General features: G+C 42.1%; 1 pseudogene; it reads right to left on the minus strand.

Moving 5' to 3' along the window:
• Nucleotides 1-1,583: 1,583 nt before the first annotated feature.
• LOC121504984 lies at nucleotides 1,584-3,968 on the minus strand (annotated as a pseudogene).
• Nucleotides 3,969-9,494: the final 5,526 nt, after the last annotated feature.

Raw genomic sequence — 9,494 nt, forward strand, 5'->3', positions numbered from 1 at the left:
AATTTCAATTCATCGGACAATATAAACGGACAGTATTCAGATCACTCAGTTTCACTTTATTACGGCACAGATGTTTGGGGCAGAGCTTCCTCGGCCAATTTTGTGTTGTAATGTTAATTCCTCACCATGACGGCATGAGTAGTTGTGCGTTCCAATAATCCATGTTTCTGCAGTTATGCCATGTGTGACCATTATTATTAACCCCATTATTTCAGATGCAATCCTAGTGGAGCCAAAAGGACTTTGGAACAAGCTAAGAACAAATATAAAAGTATACTTCAAAGCAGTAAGTGACAAGGCTTTATTTCTCCACAGTCTCTGTTGTATGGATGAAATCACCATTATTTATTTGATATTGTTTGCAGCCTACAGGAAAAAATGCAGTATAAGAAAACAGGGGGAGGGCCTCCTTCTCAGGAGTATACTCCTGCAGAGGAGCTTGCCCTCGCCAATAATGAGGGTTGGCCTTTGATGGGGGGGGTGACATCAGACCCTGATGGAGGTAGCAGCAGTCACAGCACCTGATTCATTCAGGGTATGTTTCAGTGAGTCCATGTTAAATCACAGGGTTGCTTATAAAACACAATTATCCAATATACCATTTACTGTGGCAGTAAGTAGGCCAGGCTAATATGCATTTTCTCTACAGTTGATAGTGAGACTTTAACTGTCACACTGCTGCCCCCACCCACACAAACTCTGTCCTGTATAGAGGTAAACCATGAAATAAAAGTAAAATTAACTTGTCATATTTCAGCTGTGGTTGGTGACAGTACATTAAAACCTTTTTTTCCACATCTTCTGTAGCCTAGTCAGGAGGAGGCTGGGAATGAAGAGACACTTTCTGTGTGCTCAGAAAGACCATCACTGGTACAACTTAGTCCTTATTTCCTGGTTTAATGCACTTAACAATTCACCTTTCTTGACACAGATGAAGTCTGGACAATGTGGCAGATGCTGGTGTATCTTTACTGTCTCACAAATGGTGGTAGTCTGCACGTTGTACTAATAAGTGTGCTCAAGTGCTTTCTATCCTATAAATAATCAATTGCTATGCTTATTTTACAGGAAGAGGGAAACCCTCATGAGCCTGAGCCTGTGGCCTCCACCTCAAGGCAGTCAAGAGATGTAATGAACTCTAATTTAATGAGAGTAGTCGGTGTGACACTGGCATTAGTTTAAAGCAAGCAATGAAAAATGGCTATTCATATGCTGAAGCAACTGTACGTATTCACTTTTTTTCAGGTCAGAACAGACTCTGTGAGAGCAGTCTACAAGTGAAAAATGGCTCGACATAGAGTACAAAAAGCTGAAAAACAAAATAGCAAGGCTGGAGTTAGAGAAACTTGAACATGAAAAAACAGTAATTCGGTGATGTAGGCGTATTTATTTTCAGGCATGGTGAAACAATTAGATTCATTCACATTTTACAAGGTCAAGCACTTTTTAGACCTTAAACACAATATTAGAAGTAAAGAATTTTCAAGGATATAAGCACCTGAATGAAACTAATATGTGTGCTCTTTTTCAGGAACGACAGAAACAGAAATGAAAATGACACAGCCAAATAAAACTTTTTTTCTTCAACTGAAAAACTGCTGTGCTATGGCGTCTCTCACAAGTATCCCTGCAGGGTAGTCAAGGGTAATGGGGTCCACAACATCAGGAGGAGGGGGGTCAACAGGAGGGCTCCTTTCCTTCCTTAGGGACGCAATGTTGTGTAGCACGACACATGCTGCAATTATTTTGCAGGCCCTGTCAGGGGCCACACTGAGCCCTCTGAGGCAGTTAAATCTGGCCTTAAGTATGCCCAAGGTAATTTCTATCCTGACCCTGGTTTTAGCAAGGGCCACATTTAACCTTGTTTGTGGCCCTGCCTGAGTTTCCGTTAGCCGGTAATTGCCGGTCATTGGCCAGTAAAAAGGGCGGAAGTCCGGCAAATAAAATATAACTGGTCAAAATGTCCGGTAGAAAACATGCAAATGACCAGATAAGTGAATACTTGCAGATTATATTTTGTGTAACCTAGAAGATATGTTGCGAGAATGCATTAATATAAACTAAAATTAGCCTGATCTTACTACATCTACTGTCCTGTGGTGCTGGGGTTATCTCCTCAGACGGCAAGCACATGGCTAATTATGTATGCACGATGACGCCAAAGCAAAGCGATCTCTCTGCTGTGCATGCTCAGTACTGCTGGAGACTCTGCAAGGAGAGTTTGGCCAGAGCTTTCTCATAAAGCAGAATTTTAATCTAAGTGAGGTTTTCCCGGTTGACCAAAGGCTTAATATCATCAGCAGTATGGAGGGATTTTGAGTATTTCATCGCTGCGAGTAATGACCAGGCTGAAAGAAGGAAACTATATCTGAGCGGCTGAAACACCGATGCAGCAGAGAGAGAGAGGCCTACGCAGGCTAATTATGAGAAGTAGTCTTGGATAAGCCATTAATGAGAGGAGGACTGGACTGGGCTATCTGCTGTGGAGTTTTTGTCTTTTTGGGACTAGTCCAAATAAACCAGGATGGTTGGATTTACTGGTTTAGCAGATGCTAGAGTGATATCATCATGAGGACTGATATTAGCAACTGACAGTAAGACTCATTTTTCATTTGAAATGTAGAGTATTAACACAGTGTTTAGTTGCCGGAGCACTGGGGAGTTATGTTTGGATACTGGTGGAGGATGGTATTTGGTTGTTGTAAGCTGCTGATAGTAGCAGCCAGTGTGCCAACAGGCTAACAGTGCTAATGTGAAGCTAACGTTGTTTATCAGTTTAACGTGGGCGTATATTGTGTAACTGACTGCGTGTGTAAGGAAAAGCGTGCAGCCTTTATTTTGATACTTTAAACCACTTACACAAAGTAAAATAAGAGAAAGTCTTTGTGTAGTCGGTTCTTGGGTCTAATGTGTCTGTTGTAACGGTAATAATTACTCAGGTTTACTGTTGGCTTGGTTTCTACTGTCTCGGTTTTGAATCAGGTCTGGAAAGAAAAATGTGTCCTCTCTCCCGTTTAGTGCAGACTTGTATCAATGTATCACAGAATATCAGATTTATTTATTTTGCTGCTGTTAATGCAGCAAAATAACGTTAAAGTGAATGTCCGGTAGTTGTTCTAAATGGCCGGAATATTTGAGGACTGCCGGTCATTTTGACCGGGGACAGTAAAGTCTAGCGGAAACGCTGGGCCCTGCACCAGGGCCAGGATAGGGGGTCATCAAAAAGGGCTGGAGGGCATAGCCCCCGTTGCCTACCAGCACCCCACTGAAAAGGCCTAAAGAGAAAAAGGATTGGCCTTGATTAGTACCACAAAATACAGTTTATGAACATGATTAAAATATTAAATGTACAGTTGTCATACCCTGCTCAAGTTTCTGCGACAGTGCAGACTCCCTGAAGATCTGGGAGTCATGGACAGACCCTGGCCACTTAGCCACAAGGCTGGTGACCATCATTTGATGGTCACATGTCATCTGCAGAAGCATTTGGGGTTCACATTAGTCAATGTGCACTTGAAAAGACTTGAATAAAGTTCAACTGTGACAACAGTGTTGTGTGGGCCTCTTTGTATATGTGGACTGTTTAATTATGATTTAAAATGATTATGATATAAATTATGGAAATTGAGACAAGACATATTGATAATGAACTAACTGAATGTGAAATGTTTGTGCATTGAAAATTTTTCTGTATTATGTGAAGTACCTGAATGTTGAGACTGTGAAAGTTTTTTTCTGTTCACGTAGTCTGCCTCATTTTGCCCCAGACTTTCATAGATGGGAATGTGTGTACAATCTATGGCGCCGATTACTCAAGGGAACCCTGTGAAAGGGACATGCTGCATTCAGTATACAGCTCAGTAAGCCTATATCATAACGTGTACATTATTTGTATTTTACATAGCCTCTATTATCTTACCTGCTATCGCATAAATCCCCTCTTTGATTGAATGTATGGGCAAATACATCCAGCAGCAGCCCTCGCCACTTTGTGTACTGCAGTGCAGCATGAGTTTTTGCTGAGGTTCTCCGCATCGCTAACAGCATGCATATAAGTACCTATGAATGAATGAATTTCGTGTCTCCTCTTACGACCCATCCCACATGTGAATATAAGACACCATAGGCATATTTATAAGAAAAGTCCAAATGAGAACAACCACTAATGTTTTAGAATTGCTTGATTCATTAACCTACCTGTGGCAAAAAAATCTCAGCACAATGCACATAGTCTGTGGTACGGTGAGCACCCGACTGCGATGAGTTACATTTGCTACGTAAGGCTGCAACAGCTGACAAATGTAGAGCTGTCCATGCGACGAAAGTTGATTTCTTTCATACAGGATATCCTTGGGTAAATCGAAGGGATTGCACCTATCTCTAAATACTCTTTCTCTCCTAAGAGCTTTTCTCATGATCTGTGCTCCGATGTCTACAGGATCTTCCAAGAATGGGCAGGCCGTTTTCCAAGAGAACTGATGCATTACAATACAATTTAATAACTTTATTAATCCCGAAGGGAAATTCAGTTGCCTGGAGTCTCATCTGTTTATGGTAGAATTATATAGTCTTAGTGCTGATTGTATGAAAGATCTTCTATATCTTTCCATCCTGCAGCAAAGAGAGAGGAGCCGTCCACCACCATTGTTTCTTTGGTCAGTTAGGGTGATATGAAGTGGATGATCCATGTTCCCCAGAATGCCCTTCACCTTCTTCATTGTGCATCTCTCTACCACATCCTCCAATGAGTTTAACTTGATTCCAACCACAGAACCAGCTTTTTTCACCAGTTTGTTTAGACGCCTTGCGTCCTTGTGTTTTACACTGCCTCCCCAGCAGACTGTAGCATAAAACAGAATACTTGCCACCACAGACTGATAAAACATCTGCAGCATCTTACTGCAGATGATTGGTCAGAAGGCAGTGCTTTTATACTCGCTGATCTCGTATCCAGAACATAACCTGTTCCGGAGCAGGTTAGCCGTTCAGCATAAGTTACCGTGGTGATTTATCCCGGTAAGAAGTGAGCCAGCTTTGTCGTACAGAAAACCCAGGGTTAATCCTGAAGTTATCTCGATAAGAGAAAATCCAGCTTTATTTATTTTGTCACACCAAGACTGATAAAAGACTGTCTTAAAACTGTTCAGATCAAGCTTTGAAGTGACTTTGAAATTGCTTCAAAAGTGGTTAAATGTAAGTCTAGAGTTACAAAAAAGTCCCCAGTTATTATTTCATTGAAAGGCCTTTATTAGTCAACACCATACCAGCTTCAGCAGTAACAATGTAACACAATGGATGAGAGGAATTAAACTTTGTGTCATCTTAACATACAGTGACTATAACTACACCTTTATCTGGTCTCATGCTGTTGTGGCATAAAAGGCAACGCACAGACGTTATACAAAAACAAGAGTCGGAGACAGCCTGATAAGTGCAACCTTAGGTGATATTTTTAATAGGTACGATAGCGCAGAGTTACACAGGTACAAATGTCAAGCGACCAAAAAACACACATGACTTGAGTAATTACAGCATAAAAGGTTTGGTTAAGCGGAGTCACAGGGCTGTGTTGTGTGTGAACATGCTTATGTTTGATCACAGAATGAAACTCACACTTCCCAACAACATTTATGGCTTTGACTCTACATAAAGGCTCATAATTTTAAAACAATACAGAAAAATGATACGATGGATTGATTTAATATTTTTATGGACACAACATTCAACATTTTCAGTCTGGACGTTTTCCTTCCTTGTGGGAGACGTTCCCATCCAACTGCTCTCTCCATTTCAGAGTGACTCCACTCAATCCACTCTCCTTCAGCCTGTCCTGGAGCTATGAAACACACAGTAGCGTTAGTTTGACCTACCTAACAGTCATAAACCAACCAAAATATGAGAAAGACATTAGTTAATCAACACTGACCTTTTTCAGGATATCAGCTTTAACAGTGGGGTCATTCAGATCCACAGAGGAGTCCTCTGGCTTTATCCTCAGCTTTATAACCTGCGTCTTTGGCGGTGCTGCGAAACAACAAAAGGTTTGCTGTGAAGATACTGTTTGACATCAAAAATCAGAAATGCAATTCAGCATTGATATAGAACCTGTGAAGAACATTTTAACATTGTCATTTAATACCATAATCTTTGTACCACTTATGTGGGCTATAGCACACAAACGGTAATCTCTCTTTACACTAAACCGGCCTCTGTCCCCCCGATTTCTGCATATTAGCAACACCACATACCACAGTCATGTTGCCTAATGGATTGGAGCCAACAGCCCAGGATGTAAATGTGGCATCAGCCCAGTGAATGTTTGGATCTCTGTGCAACCCAATGCATGACCAGGAGCCATTTGGCACCAAGGCCTGGATCTTGTGGTTCTCAGCCTTGTTCCTCACAGTTGCTAAGTTTCTGAAGTTCTCCCTGCAGTGCCACTGAGCACTGGAAAAATCCAAGCTTTCATTTACCAGAACAAAGTTAGGATCCTGCTGGGTTCCTGCAGATATAGTAGAAGAAAATGGAAATTGTCAAGTCCAGAGTCATTAATCTCCTCCAATAAAATATACTACTGGCTAGGGGTTTGTTTGGAGAAGTCCAGGGTGGCATAGCCTTACAGCTGCTGCTTCTTTTTGCCTTTCAGAGGTGGGACTTTAGTCTAAATCAACTATTTTGTCTATTACACATTTCATATATGGACATTTTCTTTTGTATAATTCTGGACATGCATCGTCTTTTGAGTTCATAAGGAATCAAGCTAGAAAAGTTGTAATGTTTCTGCTTTTTTGTGCTACTTTCAAAGTTACAACGTACATGTAAGAATTCAGGGCATGTTTGAATTTTGAATGTCAATAATTAAGGTAGACATGAAAGGGTAAATGTGTGCTACTCATGTTTCATAATATTCCTGCATAAAGTTCTGCCTTGCCTGAGCCACCCCAATCAAAAAGGTATACACCTGCTTGCATTTCTTGCACTCCTCTTACCATTGTTACAGGTAGAAGAATTTGGTACAGCGCAGGCATCATCCCACCATTTGCCATCATTTCCAGCTACCACACAGAACTGATAACCGCTGTTAAAATCACATTCTTTAATGGTTTCCCAGTTCCTGAAATCAACCCCACTTCTATTGGAGCCATCTGACCATTTCCACTCAGTTTTACTGTACAGACCAGTCCAGACAGCAGTGTTATGATGAGATGAAACTTTGGATAGAAGTCGGCCCATTTCTTTGTGATTTTCAATGGTGGCCAGGTCTGTGTGTTTCTGTCTGCAGTACGTCTGAGCTTCAGTCCAAGTCATCAGATCAGGAACATAGTAGAAGTACCTCGGAAGTCATGAGGAGATGCTCCAGCCTATGCAGAGAACACAGATACTTCTCACAGATGGTCTGTCATTTATCCATGCTGCAAACGGCAATCATTTCTATGGTTTATTTCTCTCTAGTGTTGTTTAATAGTTCCAATGTGTTGATGGGCCTTTTGGGGCATTTTTACATCCTAAAGACTTCTGTTTGCTTAATTTTGATTCCAATCAAGTTTCCTCCCATCAGCTGGAGACTGCTAGGTCATGGCCAATTTTTGGTTCAGAAAACATGAGAACTGACAGCATTCATGTACTTCTGTTTTCCATGTGCAATTATTGTTTCAGTCCCGTTACACCCCTTTGTCAAAGGCAAAAGCAGCTAAACGTTGATGGTACATTTTTTCAAAACCATTTTTTTTTCTTGAGCATGACCCCCTGAAAAAAATCACTGCAACAATTGTAGCAGCATAATAAACAAACAGCAATCAACAATATATATTTACTCACCAGTCAAACAAAAGAGACTCAGCCAGATCCTCTCCATCGCCTTGGTCCTTCATGGGTTTCGAGTCTTTTTCATTAACGGAAAACTCCACTAATGCTGGAGACCCTAGTATCTCAGTTCTGCTTCACTGCACACCTGCCCTCTTGCAGTAGTTTTCCACTCATCATGACTCTGCTCCACGCCACCTTTTAGCCACTCCCATGTCAAGCCATTATATACGTCCCCTTCTACTCTTCTTTATTGCCAGATTGTTCTTTACCATCTCATTTGAGACTCTTCAGCTGTGCAATGAACAGAAGTCATTCATAGCTTTCCAAAATTTCTCTCACACCTGGGTTTTTACTTGTGCTGAAGCCGTAGCCCTCCAAGCCACCTGGTAGCTGTCAGCTGTATCCAGAGACCCTTCAAGAGACTATCCAAGCTCATGAGGCCTCCTCCTTCAGCTTGATGGCTTCCCTCATTGCTGTTGTGGTTGCCCCCACAACAGGCACCGATGGCACTGAACTAACCCTGGTGTCCCTCTGTAGACTGAGTTTTAAATAAAGTATTTGTTAAATTGTAATAAAAACAGGCAAGTTTAAAATGGCTAAAACACTAAAAATAACTTCAACTGGGGGTCCCAAATGCCCAAGTCCAGTGTCCAACCAGCTGCGCACAGTCCAATAAACCTCTTGATGTTAGTCCAGGGCCTAGCTACTTGGTACAGCCTCCAGCTGGCAATCAAGGAAAGAAATCCAGCTCAGCAGAATCTTTCAAATAAGCTGTTTTAAACAAAAATTAACTAATAAGGTGTGCCAAACTAATCTCACATATTATAAATGTACAAGAAACACAAAAAAAAAAAACACACACAATGCACTCAAATATTGTATAACAATTTTGAAGACGTTATTACAAGTTGCACGAAGGTAGGTACAGCCTAGTCTTGTAAGAATGAGTGTTAGCCCCAGTCAGGGCACCTCACCCTTGCTCTGCCTCCCCCAACCTCTTGCTACGCCAGGGTCTGTTGAAGGTGTTATTATGAGTTGTGCAAGGTAGGTAGAAGGGGGAGGTAGAGCATCAGCCTATTATGGTAGTGGTGTGTTGTATAACCAGTCTGGGCACCTCACCCTTTTTGTGCCTCTCCTCACCTTCTAGCTGTGAGGGTCTGTTGAATGTGTGATTGTGAGTCTTGCTGGGGAAGGTAGAAAGGGAATGTAGAGCATCAGCCTGGTCAGGCGAAGTCGTGTGCAAGCCCCGGTCAGGGCACCTCACCCTAGCTCTGCTTCTCCCAACCGCTTGCTATGCCAGGGTCTGTTAAATGTGTATTTATGAGTCGTGCTACAGTAGGTAGGAGGGGGAGTTAATTATCCTAGTCCTGCAGGAGTGAGTGCTGTCCCCAGTCAGGGCAACTTACCCTAGCTGTGCCTTCCCCACCCTCTAGCTAAGCCAGGGCAGAGCTAGCATGGAGGGGTCTGGGACTCTGGAGATCATTGTTCAGTCCTCTGGAGGTGCCGTGTCACTAAGTGAATGAAACACCAGCTAAGGGTTGGCATATTGCTGCCCATTGGCCTGCACGGCTGGCTTGTGGAGGTGATTAGAGAGGATTTTACTGCAGGGATTGCTAAGTGCTTATCCTTTCTGTAGAGCACAAGTTTCTTGTGTTTGCTTTAAAAAAGTTACAGAGGTGAGCTTGGGC

Source organism: Cheilinus undulatus, linkage group 22, assembly GCF_018320785.1.
Source record: "Cheilinus undulatus linkage group 22, ASM1832078v1, whole genome shotgun sequence".
In the NCBI taxonomy this organism is placed as follows: Eukaryota; Metazoa; Chordata; class Actinopteri; order Labriformes; family Labridae; genus Cheilinus; species Cheilinus undulatus.